Source organism: Grus americana, chromosome 5, assembly GCF_028858705.1.
Source record: "Grus americana isolate bGruAme1 chromosome 5, bGruAme1.mat, whole genome shotgun sequence".
Taxonomy (NCBI): Eukaryota; Metazoa; Chordata; class Aves; order Gruiformes; family Gruidae; genus Grus; species Grus americana.
The window spans coordinates 55,891,563-55,914,985 of record NC_072856.1 but is presented as its reverse complement, the minus strand read 5'-3'; positions in this window follow the sequence as shown (position 1 = coordinate 55,914,985).

Sequence of the window (23,423 nt, the reverse complement as noted above, 5' to 3'; positions counted from 1 at the left end):
TCTGAATGGGAGACTGCCCTAACACAGCTCAGGGCAGATATGCTCAGAACAGCCCCCGAAACTTTAAGATTAGCTTTACATCCCACAATCAGTCTGTTGACAGATTATGACACATGAGGGATCTAGCCCAAATCTCCCCAGTACACCTCATTTGAGATACGTGTTTACTCATTTCTAATGCAAGCTTTTGCACACTTAATCTAAATTTTGCACATTTTATCTTTTCTGTTGAAGGAGAAGTTCATCCAGAATGGGAACCCTGAGACAGAGACATACCAAAATAACCTTTTATGCAAAAATAACACATTTTGGATTGCTATAATTTTTCTATCTTAAAAAAGACATTTGGAGAGGGGAAACATTTTCATTTTTTCAACTTTATCATTGTAATTCCAAATTAGCGGGCTTGCCAAACTGAGAACTATGACTCAGCTTCTATGAGGACTTCACAAGTACATGCAGGGATGATTCTGAAGGCAAAAAACAGGAAGGTGAACCTCGAGCTCTAATACCCTCTCATGTTGCGGTTGTTCCTTGTCATGCATCTGCATCACTCCATGCATTGTGCGTGAGCCGGACTGTTCCCTTTGAGACCAAAAAATTACCCCTTGGTGCCAAGCATTTAAACCAGGTGTCAAAGAAAAAAAAATAAAAAAAGAAAAGAAAATTATATCCTACTTGACACTGGACCAGAATAAATTCAGTTGCTATTGATTTCTTTATTCAGAAGCTTGATCTTCCTTATTCATTTCTCATACATAAATGGGAACCAGTATGCCTCGTCTGCATAAAAAAAAAGAAATTATAGTATTAATCAAAATCAGATAAATGAGGCAAAAAGCTCAACCCTGCCCTTGTGCCTAACTAATTATTTTGAACAGCTCTGGTCTGTTCACCTCTGTGCTGAGTTGGTAATGTATCCCCCTTTGGTCGATTCAAGATCTCTAGCAACACCTATGGGAGAGTCTTTAATTAATCCTCTGTTACTGTTGTAATTGCATTATCCTGAGGGAAAGCCTGACTAGCCAGGAATATTATTTTAAACGTATACTGTAAACAACATATGTCCTCAGGAGAGTTCAGTTAATACAACCATTTTGACCCTTTCACTGCTGGGTGCTTAACAGTTTATTTTCATAACCACTAAAAAGGACTTTTTCCTTTTCATGTGGGGTTATTTAGACTTCATGCTTAAAAACTGTATAGTGCAATTACATATCCACCCACCAAATAAAATAATTGCTTACAGGCTGCTTAAAGTATTTCCAGCTAAATGAAGAAGGCATTGACATTTTGCTCTGTTCCAGTCTACTGTCTCATTATGAAACACAGCCCTTTGTGAAAACGGATTTCTCTAACAGTGGCATAACCTCTGCCTCTGCTGTGCCTTCCATATACACTGCAAAGCAGTACGATATAGCTCAGCAGGATCTCCTTGTTCTCCTCATTTCTCTTACACATTTGCTATCAAGGCAGGATTACACATCCTTTGGAGAGAGAGAGTGGGAGCCTGGAGTGCCGCTCCTGGTCTCGCAGTTCTTCCATGAATTTTGTTAATTGTAAAAAGTTAGTAAAATTTCATATATCCAGGTCTAAATATTTTGATTTCTAAAAATATGAGGACTTTTATAATATTCCAAACTTTGACTAAAATTATAAAGGAATTCCTCTTCGGTGGGCTTCTCCATGCTTCATTTCACAAGCTTTCTGTTGTCAAAAAAAGAGACACGCAACTTCCTTTGCTTTCATTTACTCAAGGCAGGGATGGGCAGAGTAATGCCTGCTATTTCACCAGCACTCTGGGAAGCTATGTTCAAATCTGTGAAGTGTCAGAGATTCTCCAGTGGAAAGTGTTATGTAAGTGCAATGTATTTTTAGCAAGGACATGAATAAAAAAGTAAAATAGGACTTTGAGGCTTTTTTTTATTAGAATGTCTTGACCATTTTTTTAAGCCACCTTTTTTACTTCCCTGATCCACAGATACCAGGTATGACAGGTGCAGTGTAATGAGATCAACATACTAGATTAACTTCACAAGATTAAGGAAGGTCAGTCTCTGGCACAATTTTTAAAACCTTCACTTATTTTAGGCACTATCCAGTGTCTCTAAGGTATGGGTGGATTTACCTTGCTTTCTGATTTCAAGGAATGATATGACAGCCACAGCTGGTCACTGGTCTGTGCACATTTCTAAATATTCTTCTAAATATTTTTCTTTCTTGTTCGTGAGTCAACTGCCCTATAAACAGCTATCTTGTGCAGCCGTTGCACCAGCTCAGTTAATACGCTTCTTCTGCACTTTGAAATCTCAGCCTATCCCAGGACCTGAAGAGACACTCAATGTGCATATTTAAATGAAAGCTCAAGCAAACCTCTTCTCTTCTCTTGCTCTCTCTTTTTTTTTTTTTCCTAAAGTATTTCAATAACCTTTCCTGAAACTTCAGAATGAATATTGTTTGCAGGACAAACACAAAGAAATAAATCTTCTCACTGGGCCAGTTTGGGAAATTAAACATTGATTGGATTGTACCCAGAAAAGCATGGGGAACACATACAACTAGAGACAAACAAAACACAAGTGGCACAAACTCATTACCTAGAATGGGCGGATTAAAGGCTCTTAGGCTCAATAGGACTAAGCTCAGCCCTTCCTTATGACTCTCCCCGCACAAGTATTATCTGACCAAGAAAAACAATGACAAAAAGTAAACAACTTCAATGACTTGTATAATGCCAGAAAGACACAGTATATTAAGGGGGGGGGGGGGGAAGAAAAAAAAAGTTTTGTAGTGAAATCATGTTTTCCACAGTGTGAGAAAAAGATCATGCCCACAGTTAAATCATACAGGATTAGACCATAATGTATGAAAAACCTTTTTACAAACAGAAATATTTTCTCTGGATTTAGTAGAAGGTTCAACTGTAATTAATTTATAAAAGGAAAAAGCAAGCAGTACATTTCTTAAACTAACAGTCCTGAGAATATAGTATGTGTATCTCTCTTCTGGAAAATTTATTAAGCATTAGGAGGAGGGGGGGGGGGGGAGAGAGAGAGAGAAAGAGAGAGACCAAATTGAATCTCTCTGTTCTTGCCAGTTTTTGCTGCTGTGGTGAATTATCACAAACTTCATAAATGTAAGTAAAATGGGACCCTTGAAGTCTCAGTCACTTTATTTCAACAGAATGTAACCATATTCCAATTTGCACTTGAATTAATGGGAGACTACATAGCTTTGAAAGTCTTAAAGTGCATGTCACACCTATTATAACACATTTTATTAATCAGTGACTTACATTAAGAAAGACCATCCAGCCCAGCTTTCTGCAACTCTTTCGGGAGAAGGAACAAAAAAAAAAAAACCAACAAAAAACAAAACAAACAAAAAAAACCAAAACAAAACCAAAAAACCCCCACAAAACAAACCACCCTTATTTATTCTTTGCATACAGTAGCTCAACAAAATCACAAACTTGTTCTGTTAAGCAGACGTATTAGGAATGTGCTATGTTGAACAATCAGCTTTACTTATATCAACTTCACTAATAGTTAACGTTAGATATTTTTTTAAGAACACTAAATGTTAGTCTTTTGATATCAAGGGCTCCTTTTCTTCTACTCCTTTCTTCTATACATCATCCCTCATGTCCAAGCTCCATCAGAGCAAATACATCCTATCTCCCTTTGATGTTGTCAAATATTGGGATTGACTTTTGACAATGTTGATACAGTGCTGTTAGTCAATATTCATAGGTGTAACATGAAATGTTCGAGAAGCCCCTGATACATAATGGGAACACTAGTGATACACTGTGTGTACCAATGGAAAAAAAAGATAGATTTTCACATACAACTCAGAGCAATCCAGGCATCATCACTTTGGGTGCCCTGGTGCTGGTATATTTTCACGACATAGAGAAACATAAACAGTTTTCTCCTGTTCTTTCCATCTGAATGCCTGGGAGACCAGGACCATGCAATCGCTATGCATGTAATAGCAATAGTATTAGTAACTTCTGTGAGCATATATTATCCATATTCATTATAACAAATATAGAATAGAGAAACTATAAATAGAAATTGCTGCTTTGCTGGAGTGCAGTGGGAATATTGGATGTACATAAGGAAAAGAGCAATATAAAGGGATTTGAATTGGCAATGAGTCCAAGTCTGGGAATATTTATACACATGAGCTTTGTCTGATAATATTTATGTACATGAGGCACAGCAGCCCACAGAACTCTTCAGAAACTTTAGTGAGCTGCTCGCACGGCTTCCAAATTAAAAATAAATAAATGTCCTATTACCTGGACTCTTTTTATAGGTTCCTCATTTTTTAAGACATACCTGTATCATTCTTTGCAAAACGATTCAATGTTTTTTTCTTTAAATGTTTGCATACAAACATCAGGTTAAATTCTGCCCTCCCTAGTACACGAGTGGCATGGACTCATAAGTGATAGCCTGTAGAAATTAGAGCTGGAAAAGACTCAACAGTACAGAATGACCCAGTGCTATACATTGGAGTGTTTTGTCCACTTCACGTTTAACTTGAAACGAGCAACCAGAATTCTATCTCCTCTTTTGGGAGCATTTTCAAAAGAGTTGAACAGACTTTTCTACAAAAAAGGACTCCTAATTCTAAGCCTTCCTGTTCTCATGTTCAGCTCTTCTGTCCCCACTCCCGAGTCGTATCGATAAACAAAATAATATTCAAAGAACCTGACCTTCCAAACCTGTAATTTATAGCACTTTCCACAACATAGTGTGCCAAACAGACACACTATAAAGACAGCAATAGATGTTTTTAATTTTGTTTATTATTCATTTGTTCATTCTATGAGGCCTCACATAATGTCTGTGGCTGACCTTGAATTAAATTACATTCCCACTCTGCTTACATTTCCCTGATACACCAAACAAACAGAAGAACGCAGAGCACGGCATTTCGGCATCTTTGTTACCTCTACATACAGCATCAACTGAACCATTTCGTCTTGCTTCTTGTGGAACATTGACAAGCTGTTGAAATCTCTTACATCAGACAAATGGACTTTATTATACAAGAGAGTGCTTCATAAGTGCAAACCTTTTGGGATGACAAAAACCCACTGAATTCTCCACTTTCCACCAAAGCTGCCAGCAATTTCCTGGTTTTGGCAGACTTACTGACAAAATTCTGTTAGTGAAGGCAGAAACTCTAAGCCTAGGTCCAGTTGCTGCCAGTCTGCCACACACAGAAAACAGATCTCAGCTTTCCACATCTGATCATTGTTTGAAGGGGCATTTAAAAGCTTACATTTGGGGGAATTTCTTTCTATAGTCAGAACATTTAATCCTACTGATATCCAACCCATTCTGAAAGAGAAATAGGTTTATGGCAAAGTCACTTCAAATTAAACTGATGTGTTATTTCATTTCTTAGGTGAAAAGCGAGGGCCTGATCCTAAAAGATGTCAATCATCCTCAAAACTGAGGGCTCGAAACACATTGCTGAAAATACTTAGCACCTTCCAGGTTAAGCCCTTAGCGCTATTAAAAATGTTTTCACTTGCCACACATACAGGAATATGTGTGCTTTAAGTAGTCTTAGACTTTCCAGGAAAATATTTAGTACAGATTTACAGTGATTTATAATGAAAAAAATTACCATGTTCAACTTGAATTGCAAAACTGATGTCAGTGAGTGGGGTTGGAGATGGAGATTATGGCAAAACCAAAGACAGAACAGATCTCTAAACACTGCTTCCCACCCAAGGCCCTAACCTTTAACATGTAAACAGTGTCTTTTGAGTGGTCGGATACTTCTTATATGCTCAGAGATATCAATCAATTATTTTATGAATTCACGCATGTCAGAAGAAAAGAAGAGAATATTATTTTTTGAGAAAAAAAGTAAGAATCATGTAGAGAGAAGAGATTCTTGCTTGTTACCTAGAAAACCACTCAATCGGTTGGTTTGTTTTTTTCCTGAGGGAAGCTACAGAATATCCACTTCCTTTATGAAAAAGGTATCTTTTCCTTTGCAAGGAAGCGACAGATGTCTGCAGGAAGATTCTCTATATGTAGAGGTCAGGGAACATAGCTGCTAGTCTAGACCTAACCCCCAGGATTTATAGACAGCTCATGGCATTTCTCTCTGAAGTAGGCATGCCGAATTTTGTTCAGTAAACGCTGTTTGCCAGTCCGTTTTGTAGCACAACACACGAGGCGTACATCTGCACCCATACTTGACGCACTGCTATTGATTGCACTGGATGTAGATATAAGTTGCAATGTGAATCAGTTGTGCCTCTAACTGGGTTCAAAATCATTGTCATTTCATAAGCTACACAGCGCCTAAAAAGATTGATAGCCAGAGATGCAAGAGGACAGAAAGAGTTCCAGAATTAAAAATAAATTCTGAGGCTTCTCTGGCAACAGGAAACTTGAGTGGAGCAGGCTAAGGAGACATACAGTGTCTGGAGAAGGAGAATAGCCTGGAATAAAAATGCAAGAAAAATATTTATAATATCATGGAAATCCCAATGTAAGGGATTTGAGTTAGTACCTTAACATATCTGCCAAGGTTAATTTTTCCTTCCTAAATTCAAAAATGTATTGCTGCCTAGTTATGCAGAGGGGTATGTGGCTCTCTAAATGTATGTAAAAGTGCAAGCAACAAATAGGAGTATGAATATAAAAGACAAGTGTATTAACTGAGCACCTCCCTAACTCTTGTGTTTTGGGTTTGTTTAAGGATGAAAGAAAAAGCGAAGTTCAAATTATTTAAGGCTCAGTGAATGGGGTCCTCAGGAAGTCTTGTCAACTATTTGGCTGACGGATCACAAAAGTTTAGTTCATTTGGGCTCAGGATTTGAAGAAGGATTTTTTTTTACAGTCCTTCTAATACACTGGAATTTGTGCTGGATTCTCTATATCCAAAACTGTAAAATAAAACCTGCCTTCCCTCTTTTTTACCTATCTGCGGCACACACACAGAGAAATAAAAACGAAAAATAAAGACAGGATACATATAAAATCTTCGGGTTTGGACTTGGTAAAATGCTTCTATCTAAATGCAGATTTCTGGAAAAATATCCTAGAAAATTTACATGCAGCATGCAAATCTGTGCTGTATGGAGAATTTCCAGCCAGAGTCCTTTTAAAAAGAGTGAGACTTGCATTATGTTTTGATTTGGGTACCCAGGAGAACTGAGAAATGTCCTGTTCTCTAGTTATCAGTGGCTCAAGTTCACTGCAGCCGGTGTTAAACTTTTCAGTAATAGCCATGACTTGTATGTTGGCTTGTATATAAATTAGTCTCATTCTTAACATGGTGATAAATTTGTTTCCGTACTTACTACCATACTCAAAAGCAAAGCTATCAGTCATAGAAAAAAAAAAAAGTTAAGAAATAGCCAGTAAAAATTGTTCTTGTCATAACTACATTGGCTTCAAAGGACTTAGATCAGGTTTGGAATTTGTCCCAGTTCATTTTTTAGTATTTAGTATTAATGGCGTAGGACTCAGTTTCAGCACAAAAAGCTGGAGCAGCAGTATCAGAGTACCTGGCAATTCCTGAAGCCAGGGGACTTCCCAGTGTGCTCATTTGCATAGTAATGCCCACAGGGCCTTTCCTGCTGGTACGTCTTACGGAGCACTGCGACTACCAGTCACTCACTTGGCGTCTTTTGCAAGCATGGCTTACGTGCTCAAACTTCCCTTGCCTTTGTATTTCTCACATCTCATTCAAGGTAATGTTTGGATGCTCTGGGCACCATCATGGGCACAGGAGCCTCCCAGGTTCTATTTGCTTTGTTAGTTATGATCTATTTGCCGGCTTTAGTTATTTTTTGAAATAACATAAATATCTGCAAGAAGTTGTGAGCATGTTAACCTAGTGGTCCACGCCAGTGGGCTGCTACATTTGTTCATATAAAAATTCTACAAAGCAGAATGGCAACATCTAGTTTTGAGACCCCAGTTGGTCTCCTCAAACAGCTGCAAGAAAAAAGGGAAGCACTGAATATGCTAGAATATGCTAAAATGCTTAGGGTGAAGGATTGGGACTAAAACATAGGAGTCTTCATGGAGAACGGATCCAGAGCTGGTCATGCTGTTTTCAGCTGTGGTTTGTTTGAAAGGTGGTTTAACTGAACTAACATTGAAACCAGACTAATAGAATTTCACTAAACCATTTTTTAAAATACCTAACAATCTTCCTGAAATTTGGTGTAAAGAAAATTGTAAGCAGTTTGCAAATAAGTTTATCTCACTGTACTAGAAAATATCTGATGTACTCGGGCCAGGCAAGAGCAACATCTAGCAGAAATACTGGTGGGCTGGGGTAGAGTATACTGTCAAGTTAGGGAAATCATCTCCAAATAGTAGATAAAAGATTCTGATTTTTAATAAAGCTTGTATAATGTGCTGAAAAAATCCCTGTGAAGTTGATAAGGGTTGGATCCCTAATAGTGTCTGTAATCATTAGATCTTTCTCTGATCATGCTATCAGCTCCTGCTGAAGTGCCCCCAAAAGCCTGAACATCTTCACAAATTATAACTGTGAGATGCACAGAAGAACTGGGTTGGCCAGTGCTGACTCTGAAACACATTAAATGTTCAGACAAAAGGAAAAGAAAAAAAAAAAAAAAAAAGATGCTATATCAAAGGAGCTTTAGTTTAAATAGTTGAAAATTTCAAGCCCAAATTCACAAAGCACTTAAGCATGACTTCACTGGGGCATAAGCATATGCTTACATGATTTTGTTCAGCATAGGTTTAGAGCAGAGTGTAATATTATTCTTCAAAGGTCTCGAATAAGAACAACAATTTTATTAATTTTCTTTTTTTTCTTCCCTGCTTCTTTAATTAAGGGTTCTGTGACTCTGCAACCAGTACAGCTTGTGGTACTGTGGTGATATAATAAGAAATCCATGCCCAATTGGACACGATAACTTGACAATTTTACTTTGAGTGTGAAAGTGTTCACACAGCTCTACCATCTAACACCACTGACACTCGCTTATTCTATCTCACACTGCAGCTGTTTGCATGCTGTTTCTTCCCAGCTTCACTGCTGTTCTCTACTTTCTGACTAGCTAACTGGTGTTGGACCCAACTGCCACTCGAATGCTTTTCCCTTCCCTCCGCCGGCAACAAAGACGGCACAACCGAGCGACTTGCTTCCAATTTCTAATTTAGTATGTAAGTCTGAAAAATTCCAGTCTGACTCTATCAGTCACTAAATGAAAATGATAGAGTGAGCTTCGTTCCTGGCACATTGTGCAAATGCTTCTGAGGTTGAAGGGAGCAATGTGCTGTAACTGAGGACCCTGTTTGTCCCTCACTGTTTAATAAATGTGTCTCATCTGTTACCAGCTCTAAGGGATCGGCCCTCTTTCCGGTCTTATCGATAGATTAATACCTCAGATGGACAGAGAGACAGAACGGCCACTCTGAAAACTGAACAGTTTCTCTTCTTCACAACACTATGGGCATTTTTTAAGCTAAATACATGAAACTTCTGGATAATTATGTGGCAGAGAGATTGTGGTCAGCACTTCAGTATTTGCCGTAGAGTATCCACTACCTGCACAGGTTATACCTATTCGCTTATGAAAACAAAGAATCCAGAAAATACATTTTGTTTCCCTTTTGGATCTTCTGCAGTGTGCACAAACAGTTATTTTTTAAATGACACTCACTGACTGCCCTCTTTTAATACTTCCACCTCCACTCCATTTCCACACAATGCATGCACGTGTACACGTGTACGCACACTCTGCAGCCCTTGGAATCCACAGTGAAATTTGATTTTACTTACAGAGGATACTCTGCCATGACTGTCACCAAAGTTATATAATTGGAAGGAAACAATAAAATGACAGATTGCTTGTTCTAAATAATTGGATAGACAGGGTAGCAAACAGTGGGTTATGAAAAATATTCCTCAAAGGATGTCAAACTTCAATAACTCACATAATAAAAAGACACTGATATCTGTCCTCCTGTCACAATAGAATATTTTGAAGATCGAGTTATAATTTTCTACATCAATTTTTAAATCTTTTTTAAGAAATAGGGAGAGAAAAGCCTGAGGATCGTTGCTGAATTTCTATTTAAAAAAATGACACCAAAATGCTCAACTGTGTGTTTAGGGTAGAAAGTTTCTAACCTTTAAACAATGTGAAAATATACCATTAATTAGTTTTCAGTCAGCAGAGCACACAGAGACCCTGACTGAAATCATAACTCTGGTGTGAGAGGTGCTATCCACATACTTTGCAAAAGACAGTCCTTTCTTTCTTACAAGAGATTTTATCTTATAGAATGTTATTGGGGTCAAAGAAAAATAAGTGGTTTATTCCACTCAAGTGTGTTAGTAAAAAGAGCTTGGAATAAAACCCAGTTTGCCAGTTGCCCTATCAGCTTAAGCACACTCACTTGCTGTCACTGGTTGGTTATTTTCGTATATCCTAAAACCTAGGACTTGTGCAATACCTACCAGGATAACTGAAAGAAATAAGGTATTTCCATCACCCAGTTTTGCTGTTCACATTTTAGAAACAAGCCCCATAGGTTTGCATTTTCAGCGACATCCTTCCAAGCATTGCAGAAAAGCCTGGAAGCAAATTTCACAATCCGAGGCTGGTCTGCACGGTTACTTGTGGCAGCACGACCAACTGCCGGTTACTGGCAGGCCTTCCTGGTCCTGGAGACATCCATCTTCCTCGGCTGGAAGCTTCTTCCCTTTGTGATTGCTCCAGCATAGATGAGCAGTTGTCCCCTTTACATATATGTAAATGAAGAGTCACTTCGCTGAAGTGCACACTTTTATCTATGATTTCTCTGTGATATTACCTAGATCACAAACCCATGGGAATACGCGCAAATACTTCCACTAATATCAGTACTCTTTGGAGCAGCTCCTACACAGCTCTCTCTGTGTAGCATCAGGCTTTTCACCAATACGAACTTATTTACCAGAAAAAGCAACATGTTATTTTAACTCATCGGTAGGTTCTAGTGTTGTTCCTCTGCTATTACTCCTCAGTTTGAAAACAGTAAGTGCATCAGGCTTTAAGACCAAGTTCCTAGTCTTCTTCATTAATATTTTCTGTAAGTGTACAAAGTCTTACACTACATTCATTTCTGCGGTAAATGAGCACTGGAAGTGTAGAGTCTCTCTCTGCCATCTCTTTCTCCCACACGGTCTCTCCCTGAGTGAACCTAACTTGAGTTGAAATTTTGATATGGCCAAAGATTATACACAGTGTTTCCTGTAAGCAGCTGTTTCATATAAACGGGGTTTTTGTTTCATTTTGTGCTGTGCGAATATCTCTAAAAATGTACATGCTGGTACTGCATCTTCTAAATTGAACAGCATCTACTGGAAGACAATGTTAATGGTGGGAAAAATGATAAAATACTGGTTTTCAATGTGGAGTCTCAGCCCACAAGTGAATCTGCACTTAGGTTGCAGGTTGTCTAGAGAACATGTCGGAGAAGAGTTTTCGAAATTAAATCAGATCATACAGAAGGCTGCAAGCCTCTGAAAAAAAAAATGAAAAAAAAAAAGTTAATAACAATTCACAAATCAATGAACATAAACTTTTATTATGCCAACTCTCACACAAAATCTAGAATCATAGAATCATAGAATATCTCAAGCTGGAAGGGACCCATAAGGATCATCGAGTCCAATTCCCCACTCCTCACAGGACTAACTAAAACTAAACCCTATGACCAAGAGCATTGTGCAGATGCTCCTTGAACTCTGACAGGTTTGATGCCATGACCACTTCCCTGGGAAGCCTGTTCCAGTGACTGACCATCCTCTCAGTGAAGAACCTTTTCCTAATCTACAAACCTACTAACTTATTCTACTGCACTACTTTTTACCTGCAAAATTCTGAACTTTCCATGGCTTGGAGTCTTCGAATCAAAACCGTATATCGATTTAAGAGACACACTGTAGGTTATACTCAGGTTATAGACATTATACAGAAATTCTCTGGTCTGGTTCTAAGGCCTGTGCCATTCCTGCTTGTGGACAACTTAACTGATATCATGCTATGCGGAACCCAAAGCAGCAGCAGCTTCCTGTGGACTCAAATACTGGCAGAAAGCTCTCTAGGCAACATTTTACCAGAGAACCACATTTGAGTGACCACAGAGCAAGATCATCATAATTCTCCTGGATTTAAAAGCAATGAATCTCAGAGCCTTAGTCTATCTGTTATTTGCTGTTTGGAGATGCTAGTAAAGGATTTCATTAAGGAAAATAAATAATTTCATTGCACCCTGCTATTTATAATATAGGCTATCATATACTGCAAAGCAACCTCCAGAACAGGACTGGTCTGGGACCAAGAAAAAGAGAAGGAAAGAAAGAAAGAGAGAACATGTCTCTAGGCAGAAGATAAGGCTTTAACAGTCTACACATGCTTAAAATGCTGCTGTGTGGTAGCATGAATGATATAAGGTGGTGGTCCATATGAATTTCTCATCCCTCTACAAATAAAGTGCAATTGCTGCCAAGATATCATGGTAGTTTGTGTTAACTGCCAACCATAGTTGTCTCCAATAGGTTACAAAAAACATTCATGTTTAAGATATATTAATGGCACTGCGTTATCTCATAATAAAGTACTTGCAAATATGTGTCATTGCTGAACACCCACATGGCACCCTATTCTAGGGCATATGGTACTGTATGCTTTTACTAGGCAGTGAGTGGACTAATTAGACTGTGCCTTAAATAGGTATTTAGTTTTAAAGGGCTTCATGGTATTTAAGTATACATTTGGTTTAGTGAACAGAAGATGCATTTTCCTAACTGGGTTCCACACTAGTAATTCATATTTCTGACCGTGTATTTTGGTAAGCATCTCAGAAAAATGAGGTGTTAATTTTTAGAAACAATTATCATCCTGACCTTGATGATTAAGTATGATAATTAAAAGACGTTGTGAGTAATATGTTTTATATCATAAACATTCCTTTCTGATTTACTTACTGAAAAAAATGCCATTTTAGAAAAGAAATGAGTATTTTTTTAACATGATTAGCAAGCCATCTGTTGACATTTCAGTACAGTCTCTTATGAAAGTCCCTAGCTTACTGCTTCAGTTTTAACATAGGAAGAACCCAAAATAGTAATGCCTTTTGCAGTTAAATCAGACTAAGGTGATTTAGAAAGGGCAGATTTGAGAGAACAATAAAATACATAGTTCCTCGAGCTCTGAAAAACTTTCATAACGAAGCCTGAAGGCAAGGGGAATTCACCCCATTTGGGTTTTTTTGTTGTTTGTTTTTTGTACTGGAAACTGGTCCAGATTCCACAAAAAGATTAGCTGATGCCGGCAGACTTTTCAGCTAACCTCATCAGAGTTTCAAGACATCTTTGCTAAGTTTCAAAGTTTCAACCTGGGCGATACTTGGGTGAAACACATACGAGTGCAGGGTTAATCTCCCTGAAGAAGAAGCTATATGACTGAGTAGAGACTTACACTGTATTTCCTTCTCTTCAGTATCCCCCATGCTGAAAGGCAGACAAAGGTGCTTGAGCAAAAACGTGCTTTACACTCTTTGAAAGTAGGACAAGCTATCTCACATTCGACGTGTGCTGAAAGTGTCCTCGTGAAGCACTCACACAATAGCCAGATAGCGATTCACAGCACACACAGGCTTCTCCCTAAACACATGCTGAAGATGAATGAAAAAAGGCTGAAGTCAGTACATCCTTACTCATCTCATAATTACACACCAATTCCATCCTAGTGAAATTAATAGTAAATTCCTCAAGCCTGATTCACCACTGTGGTAGTCCACTTATGGAAATATGGACTGTCCCTATCAAATCCCTGTCAAAGACAGAGGATTCAACTGAGCTTTACTTTGAGATTTGGGGCTTTTTTGAACCTGAAACTCCAAAGGAATATCAAGCAGAACAGATTTATATTATGTCCCACATGCCACCCGTGCCTGCACAACTCCAGCAAGTGCAGTTTTATAGGTCCAGCATTTGGCATGAGCGAACAAACTAGAGAAGATCTGGCAGAAATGACTGACGTGAAACAACCCAAGTCTGGTCCACCCCACCACCTAACAAGAGGACTCCAGTGATGCAGGTCTTTGTTCTGGGGAGGGGAAAATACATCCACAGAGCTGAGTCCTCTGCAGAGTTTGGATAGGAAAATCCAACCTGCTTCATGCTTACAGGAAAAAAGATTTTCTAAGGATCCATAAGACAAAAGAAAACATGGGAGCAAAATCCACTTTCATGGATTTCAAACCTATCTTTCAAACTGCCCTGATTCTCATTTAACTTTAAATAAACACTTTTTTTTTTTTTTTTTTTTTTTTTTTAGGGAGTGTACTAAGAAAACCTGCTTCCATTTCTGAAGTATTCAGTAGGCTAAATATGCTTCTCATCACCCATTCTGATTTCCTGATATAGTTCATATACAATTTCTCTTCTCCCACCCGCTCTCAGTTTCCCCTCCCCTACTCCTACTCCCTATTTATAGGAAGTTATGCAGGAAGGGAAAGGAAAAGGCAGTAACCGGCTAGCTCACAACTGGGAAAGGAAAACAAAGAGAGGAACTGGTGGTATTTTTTTATTTATTTACTCGTCCTAATTTTTCTCATAAGCATCAGTTAAGCAGAGCTTTACAAAGACACCGTTGACTTCCCTATTGTCTGTGAGACTTTCGCAGATAGAGAATAGCTCCAGGGCTACTCTAATCTCCCCAAGCCACCCAATTAGCATTCGACCCATTGTGAGAAGCCTGTGCATTGAATTTTCAGTCACCTGGGCCTGGCGGACATCTGTGGATGATGAATGTTTGCTTGTTCTCACGATACAGGGGTCCTGAACAAGTGGACAGCATATGTACCATAATTTCCTGGCTAAACACTGCAGTCCTTTGCTAATTATTAAAGATGCAGAAGCCTCTTTCTCTCTCCCACCCTGTCGCTGCTTCTGCCTCTCTCACTTTCTTTATGTCTTTGTTCTGAGCAGCAGCTTCAGCAATGGGAGAACGACAGTTTAGACGCCACAGTGTCTTGCTTGATTGAAGTGGGTTGAGTACAATATCCTTTCGTTCTGTTATATTTACAAACCAGAACAGCTGAACTCTACATCAAAGAGCAGCCAAAACATTTCTTCTGTCACTTCACAGGCAGTGTATCTCACCAATGTCTGCTTGTAAAAAGTAAGCAATTAAGATTGCTCCCTTAAAATACTGATACACCCACTTCGGGCTTCAGCCTCTCTTAGATCTAATCATCTTAATCTAATAAATTCTGTGGTTTGTGTTTGTGGGTTGGTTGTTTTTGGGTTTTCGTTTTGGTTTTTTTTTATTTGGGGGGTTTTTTAGTTTTGTTTTTGTTTTATCTTAAACTAATTAAGTTTGATTTATTTCTGGTCACTTTTGTAATTGAATGTACCTGGGTAGAATGGGATTTTAAAAAATGCTAGACAGACTAGGGCAAAAGGATGAAAGGACTTTGACCCAATGCATCTTTTCAGTCATATCCCACTTTTAATCCTTTCTTCAGTGCTCTTACAAGCCAGAAATATATCCTAAAATATAAAATGAGGTAGGCATTAAGGGCTCATTTACAATCCCCAATGCACAACCAACAGAAGAGCAAACTTGCCCTTCTTCCCATATGTGGCTTACTAGCATCGTGACAGCTTGCAGGATGGCAGTGAGGGGTGAGATCAGTCGCCGCCTGGGAGGAATGGGGAAAAGGCAGGCAGTGGAAGAGCTCAGGGTGAACCCCCCCACCCCACTGTTCTGGTCCTAAACCAAGAGCCAGACTATGTAGTATTAATCTGGTTGCCATACTTTACCTCCCTGCTGGGATCAGATTGCTGTGCTCGCTCCTGTCTGGCTTCCACAAGAGCTGTGCAAGCTCTGCCCAGCCTCAGCCTGACGGGATGGCGGCACCCATGGTGTCACCTGGGGCCAGGCATAACATTCATATCGGACCTCCCTGGAGCATGGCAGGGCTCACCAGTGAGTCCTCTCGTTGCTCAGTTTTTAAGTCAGCTCTTTGCTTAAACCTTTGTAACCAGTAGACCCACGTTTTAGCGTATTCCACATGTGCACCAATGTTTCAAACCCAGAAGACTGTAAGGAGTGAATTCCACCGAACTCCTTTTAATGTGGTCTTTTGGTTGGGGTCAGAAGTAATGTACTCCATTTAGAAAATGTTTTAAATGCTTTCCATGTTCATTGTGAAATAACAATGTCCTCTGATTAAAAAGCCATATCAAAGCTGAAGGGGTGGGTAGCACAGCTTTCTCCAAAGAGTGTTTCAATTAGATTTGAAATGGTATCAATAAGAGAAAAGAAATGACCCATGCACAGAGATTTTCCTCTCTGCCTGATCCCTCGCTGAGACTATACAGTTGCATACCCCAGAGAAACTTTCTTTTTTCAGTGGGGTTTGTGTTTGTGCGTGGGGCTGGGGGTGAGGAGGGAGAGGTTAAACTGAACAGCAGCTTAGACAGAGTCTGAGCTCCTTCGCAGTATTTAAATGATTGATCTTCTCTATTTAAATGCGTTTGTAAAATTACACACCTAACTTTGGAGGTCGCACAGCATGTTTTGCTGTTAAAACAATAACTTTCTAAAGGAAGTGTTGCAGTGCCTGCCTTTGTGTCAGTGAAAAAATGCTAGTAGCTGGCTTCAGACCAGCAGGGTTGGTGCAGATGACTGTGGGCACAATTACCACTGCTCCTGCAAAAACACGGTGATCCGTCGTCCCTTACCTTACAACTGACCTGCACAAACAATGCATCAATCGGAAAGCAGATCGCTCTATGTACTTACTTGTCTGGCTCTCATTGCTGCATGGCTCTGATCATCGCAGTAGCATGAAACCTTTCCTAATCCACCTACTGTCCCTCCTCTTTTCTCATTCATTTTGACAGTGATAACTGCTTGAGCCTTTCCTGTCATCATTTGCCCTTGACTCCGTGGAAGAGTTTGGAGATCTTTCAAAGGCTTGGCCTGTTGTCAGCGTCAGACTGTGGCAAGGAAATGGATGGTAACAACATACAGAAAGGTCTGTGCTGTGGAACTTGCTCCACAATTAATTCATCTACTCTGCCTGAAAATTAACAATCCTGAATCTATCTAGGAGCATAAGCATTTCTGAAAATACAGATGATATTGAATGGGCTTTAAAAATACCTCTAGGAGCTAACCATCAAGCAATGAATTCCGTTTGTCTGGAGATTATTACAGCTTATTAAAATATTTTCCTTTGCAGTATATCATACAATCCCATAAGTCCACCTTTGTTTAGAATCCTTGCTTTTTTTTTTTTTTTTTTTTTAGATGACATTGCAGGTTATTGCTGTTTGATGCAGTTGGAGTTGGCGTTTTAAAATATTCATTTCAGATCAGAAGTGATATATTTGCTTGAGACGTGAGTGGTTTATAACTGCCAGCATTGACTTTAAATTTAATGACACAAAGAATGTCACGTACATGTGACACAGTCATCATTCCCTTCATTGTAATGCAACTTTGTGGCACAGACGACATCATTTGTATGCGAGTTTCCATGCAAATAATGTCATTTGAATCCTTTTAACAGGAGATAATGACACAAAATTCCAGGAGAACAGGGAACAGGCCATGAAATAGGGACTTTCAAGTGACAAATGGCAAGTTACCTTCCTTATTTACATTTCTCTAATTTTTCTCCTTTTTCTTATTGCTCGAGGCCAGTTGCACCCAAAGGAATGGTCAGGCAGGGAATTAGAGCTGCAAACACCTTCATGTCCCCACTAATACATAGTCTGGATAGAGGGGCACTCCCACTGGGCCACACTCAAAAGTTACTCTGATAGTTTTATTCCATTCAAAGTTTAAAAAAAAAAAAACAAACCCTAAAAAAACCCCCCAAAACTTTTCACCTTTCGCAACAGAAATGTCACCACCCTTTACCAGTACCAGCGCGCACAGCCAGGATCTCAGCCCACCTGGTAGAGGCAGTAAGTACCTCAGCACGTCGTAGTCCTCCCCTCTTTGTCTTCTCTTTATCTCATCCTTCACGGCACAGCCAGATTTCTCGGGGTCCTCTAACATCCGTTCCCCACATTATCCCATGACATTTCCCACAAAGCAGTGGCCTCATGCCCACGCCGGCCCTGTCATACAGCCATACCCCTGCTGCGGTGAACTGAAGGCTTGGCTCCTCCGGACAGGTCCTTCCTGCTGGCCCTGCAAAGCCGCCTGCAGCCCTGTCACTCTGAGGAGGTCACGTATTGACAAATAACTGCGGTGTCCCGACTCCTCACCCAGCACTGAGAAGCAGAGTTCTCTGTGCCATCGTGCTTAGGACCGATGCCTAGACAGTGCCTTTTGGATAGACTGCGATCAGTTAGTCCTTGTTTATTGATTCAAGCATGTCTCTATTTCTGAGTGAACTGAAGTGCATCATTAACTGAATGAAAAAATAACACATAAAAGCACAGCTTTTTTTTTTTTTTCCTATGTAATTTTACCAGCTTTAAGCACAGTGGTTTGTAGCTAATACTAGTGAACAGAAACACTATTTTGGATTTTTTCTCCACCTCCCTCCCTCTTTAATTAATGCATACATTTCTTTCTATCCTTAGCTATCTTTTGAGCAGAAGGCTGGTTATGTTGCCTCTCTTGCAGTCTGCATCCTGAGATGGGATTTGATACAAGGAATCAAACAGTTGATCTATCATGCCCCTCACAATGTTTCCAGGGGTGCTTGATGTGTCAGTGCCTGCAACAGAAGATGAGGCTGTTCCTTTTGTCCAAGAGCTGCGTGTTTAAACACTGCTCTCCTCTATGGACACGTATATCGTCCATAAGGAGTCACATTAGGGGTTCGACATGGCAAGTCTCAGCATCCAATTTGCATAGCTTTCTGGCACAAAAAGTAGCTTTCCCTATGGAAAGGGAAGAGGTCAGAGGATTACATGGGAAAGGCCATTATTCACGAAAACGGGTTTGTCTGTTATGTCATGTCTTTCACAGCTTTAGGCTCCAAAACTTCAAATACAGTGAGAAACAGCCCTCCTGAGGTAAAAGACAAGGGTCAGTACTGTCTCTTCACATGATGAGAGAATAAATCACTTTCCTCAAAGCAGCACCAGCACATTCCCAAACTTAAAGCTATTTTGAGTGTTTACCTGTGGTTATTTTTGCCAAACTCTTCACAGCCCTGCAAGAAACATCTCGTGTCATCTGCGCTGTTTGGATGGTTACTTGCATGGCACTCACCATGTTCATGGGCAACTGGTCGTCCCTCCTGTTCACATGGCACTGCTTGCACATGGAAAGAGGCAGCCCATGGGGTGCCCAAAACTGGAACAGCCAACATCGGTGCCACTGCTCAGGTCCCCGTAACTCCCAAGGCATCAAGCACGCCTGGAAACACCATGCCAAGCATGACAGACCAGCATTTGATTCCTTGTGACAAGTCCCATCTCAGGATGCAGAGTGCAGGACAGGCAACATCACCCTGTCGGGGAGGGAATGGCTGCAGCACACTGCGGTTCAGGTGTTGGAGGCTTCCACTTTTCTCACCAGATGCACTAAGGGGATGTTCAGTGATGGGCAGAAGAGGAAGGAGGTACAACCTGACAGTGCCTGCATTAAACTGCCAGCTGCCTCTAAGCCGTGTAGCACATTTGCCTTGCAGTATGCCCCAAACCCCAAATATCCAGTGTGGAAACCTGGCAAGATTGCCATGGACTCCTTTGGTCCATTAATTTAGGTTTTCTTCCTGGGGAGGTCATGGACAGGTATAACCAAGAGCTAGGGTTGCAACTTTAAAATCTCTCATGCACATTAAGGCCCCATAAGCACAATCAACTTTAAATTGGAAGCATATGAAATGCACAGATTTCAAGGCAGAGCAATGTATTTCCAATTTTAGCTTGTAGCACTGGGGCAAGTGCTGTAAATTTTGAAATCTGTGTAACCTGTGAAACACATCCATTTTTGCTGCGGAGATAACAGCACAGAGCAGCTCATATGCACCAAACTACGGTAACGTAAGGCAAGCTGATCCTTAACCTACAGTCTAGGAGCTTCCCCAGCTGCTGCCTGCACCAGCCTGTACGCATAGGTTTCTCACCAAAATGCAATTAAAAGTGCCCTTTTTGAGGTCCATATGAAACAGAGATATACGCTGCCTCTCAATTTTTTCCAGACTTCAGGGTCAGACGGTGACCAGACACGCAAATAACAGTCAAATTATACAGGAAGTTGTCAAAAGGGTCCTAGCACAGGCAGAAAAGACTTTTGACCTTCCTGGGTGTCAAAGGTCTGGTTCAAGTTTCTTTATAGTAATCTGTAGCTATGGCAATGAAAACAGACCCTTTGAGTGAATCAGTTTGTAGATTTCGCTTTGAAAGTTTCTTTGACTTTCATATTTGAATTGAATTTTAATTAAAATAAAATTGCTTAAAGCTACAACCCAAGAAAGACTTTATTTACAATAGAAGAAGAACTGAGGCTGACAGCTGTAAGGGTGGGCTCAGGAAAAAAAAGAAAAAAAAGGATAAAGAAAAAGCACAATGATGCCTCCCCACACTAGAATCAGACCAAGGTTTCTTTTTTCATCTGTCCTTTCTCCCTCTCTCCTTCTCCCCAACCACTTAAGGAAGAGGTTACCTGCCTCACACTTCCATAGAGCCTAAAAATATTTTCAGAGATATAAGTAGCCTGTGAGAAAATCAGTAGGATGTGCTGACAATGTCTTCAAAGTCGGACAGAAAAAGAGAAGGCTAAAGGCAAATTAAAATGGTTTGCAAAGAGCAAAAAAAGAGCCTGTTTTTTTTTCTCCTCCATGGCCACTCGTCATAATCAGAACCAATCTTATTTTTTTGTTGTTGTAGTAGTTGTTGTCTTGCAGATTCATTAATGCAAGCATAGGAAAAGATTAAAAGAGTTTAGATTATGACACAACTATCGATATCGGTGCCTGACAGTAATATTATCACCTCATTGATATAAATGCTGAGCATAGGTGATTTTAAAAGTGTGACTGATTAAAGCAACATAAATAGTGGTCCTGGCACTAATGCTGTCAAGCATAAATCTGGGACCTTGACAGTATCTCGTGAACCCAGCCTCTGACTGGCCTGAAACCCTCCATTTATGCCTCATCGAGAACACGCCTGTCACCTCTCTTTTTTCCCCTGTTTTTAACTGAGGACAGCAAAAATATTTTTTTTTTCTCTTTTAAGTGGATAGTATCAGAAGATTGTCCTTTGGCACCTACTGTATTTTACCTGGTGATTTTTTTTCTTCTTTAAAAAAAAAGAAAAATAGTAGCAAATGTTCTCAGTAGTTGCCAAGACCATGCTGGAGAAAGCCTGGGAAAAGGAATTTGATACTGCCATGTTTTGTAATCACGGCAATGGTCTTCATTAGGCTACTACATGTCTATTTTTTGCTAGATTTCTTTCTTTTTCCTCCTTGGAAATTCCCTGCTGATGGCTACCTGAGCATGTGCAGATAACCATCTTAATAGTGCAAATGGCCTATGTACAATGCATCATGTCCTGGACCTAGTATATTGGATGTGCGTAAGCCCTCTCCACAGCTTATGCAAGTCAGTGTCAGGTATATCAGGATCATTGCACATGTATTTCCAAGAGCGAAGTTTAGGAAGATGTACAGAATACGCCCAGGTTTCCCTCCACAGCTTTCACTCCCCTCCAGCCAAGAGAAGATCAGGGGCACAGGGGGAGCCTCGGTGAGTCCAGGTGGGGATAGCAGGGACAACAGGGAGCACCCTGTGCTCTCCTTGCTTCATACCATGGACTCAGCTGCAGCTTGCTGAACATTGGGCAAAATCTGTGCTCAAGACCAGAGGTGTCCACAAGACATATCACATTGACATGGAAGGGAAAGATTCAGCATCCAAGTGGCAATAACATTTCATCCATGCGGTCCAGGAGACCCGGCCAGGCCTGAGCTCCTCCTAGGTCGGGAAGAGATGCTTTGAGCCAGAGGTAGAGCTGGGCTGCAGACAACTGTGGGGAGAGGAAGAGATGGATTAATGTTTCTACATCTGCTCTTGTGCTCTCTTTCACCTCAGTAGATACAGAAACAGAGACCCACAGTGTCATCAATAACACACCTGAGCTGATGATAGGGTAGGAGTGGACGTTAGGAGGCTAGTTTTCTATGAAATAATCATCCAAAGCTGTGCAAAAATATATTATAACAGGGCCTGTTCTTTATTTCCCATTGCTTTTAAGATTGGGTTATGGTCCTACTGTTTATCACATTCACCCTCCAAAGATAGCCAAACAATTGAATCAGACACCCAGATTACAACAAATACTGGAAACTGCAATATCCGTGCACCATGTGGCAAAGAGGAAATGGTATTCCTGAGATCGCTAGTTTCAGTAAGAGGGAAAATGTTGTCTTAAAGTAACATATACACACACCAGGTCCTTTACAGTGCAAACCTGACATCAGGTACCTAAACACACAGAATTCGGTTCCATGTAAAGACTTAGTATATTTTCCACCTACGCTTTACAGTATCTTTTGATTGAGGATCTCCTGATAACCTCGCAGTTGCAACTGAAATTGTGTTCCCCGCACACCCTGGAACAGTTGCTGTCATTCCTTGTTTTGCATATAGAGGACTGGCTTCTGACCTCCGTTATGCCACAGAGCTTGAATTATTTTAGTGAAGAGACCTGGTAGTGATGGGGACTGTTGGGCTCTGATGAGGCAAAGTGTGAACCAAATTTTTTTTTCCTTTTGCACTTTTCCAGCTAAAATGGAATACTTTGTGTGTGTCCCAAATATAAATGGTCTTGGAAGACACCATCCCAAACTACCAAGGGAAGGTAGGGAAGGGCAGCAAATAGTTTCATTAAAAACAAATAGCTGTGAAAAACATCTGCATCAGGATTAGCCAAAACTTCTAGATATTTTTCATCAGAAGAAACAAAGACTAAGAGCACACTAGGACTGCCACACTCCTTTACATGCTCCCCGCAATCCAGAATATTCTTCCATTACAGAACTCACTTGGGACACTGAAGATCTCCTCAGTGCCTGATATGGTACACTGATTTTAATCTAAGCCTCTTCCACTTCGATGAATAACCACTGAGTTACAGGTTATCGTAGGGCAAATATCTGAAATCTTCTTCCCACAAATTCTGTTCCAAAGGAGAGAAAGCTTTTTGGCCGATCAGTATTTTAGGAGGCAGCAGAGGAGAGAATATTGAAAAAATCCTGACCAGCTCCACTTTCAAAGTTTTAGAAGATTATAAAAACCTCTCCAAATGTAGCACCATTCACACCTAAAAATCAAAGGATAATCACTGCAAATCATGGAGTACAGGGGAAAAAAAAGCCCAAACACTCAGTGGTTGAACCCTTAGACCACTGGTTTTAA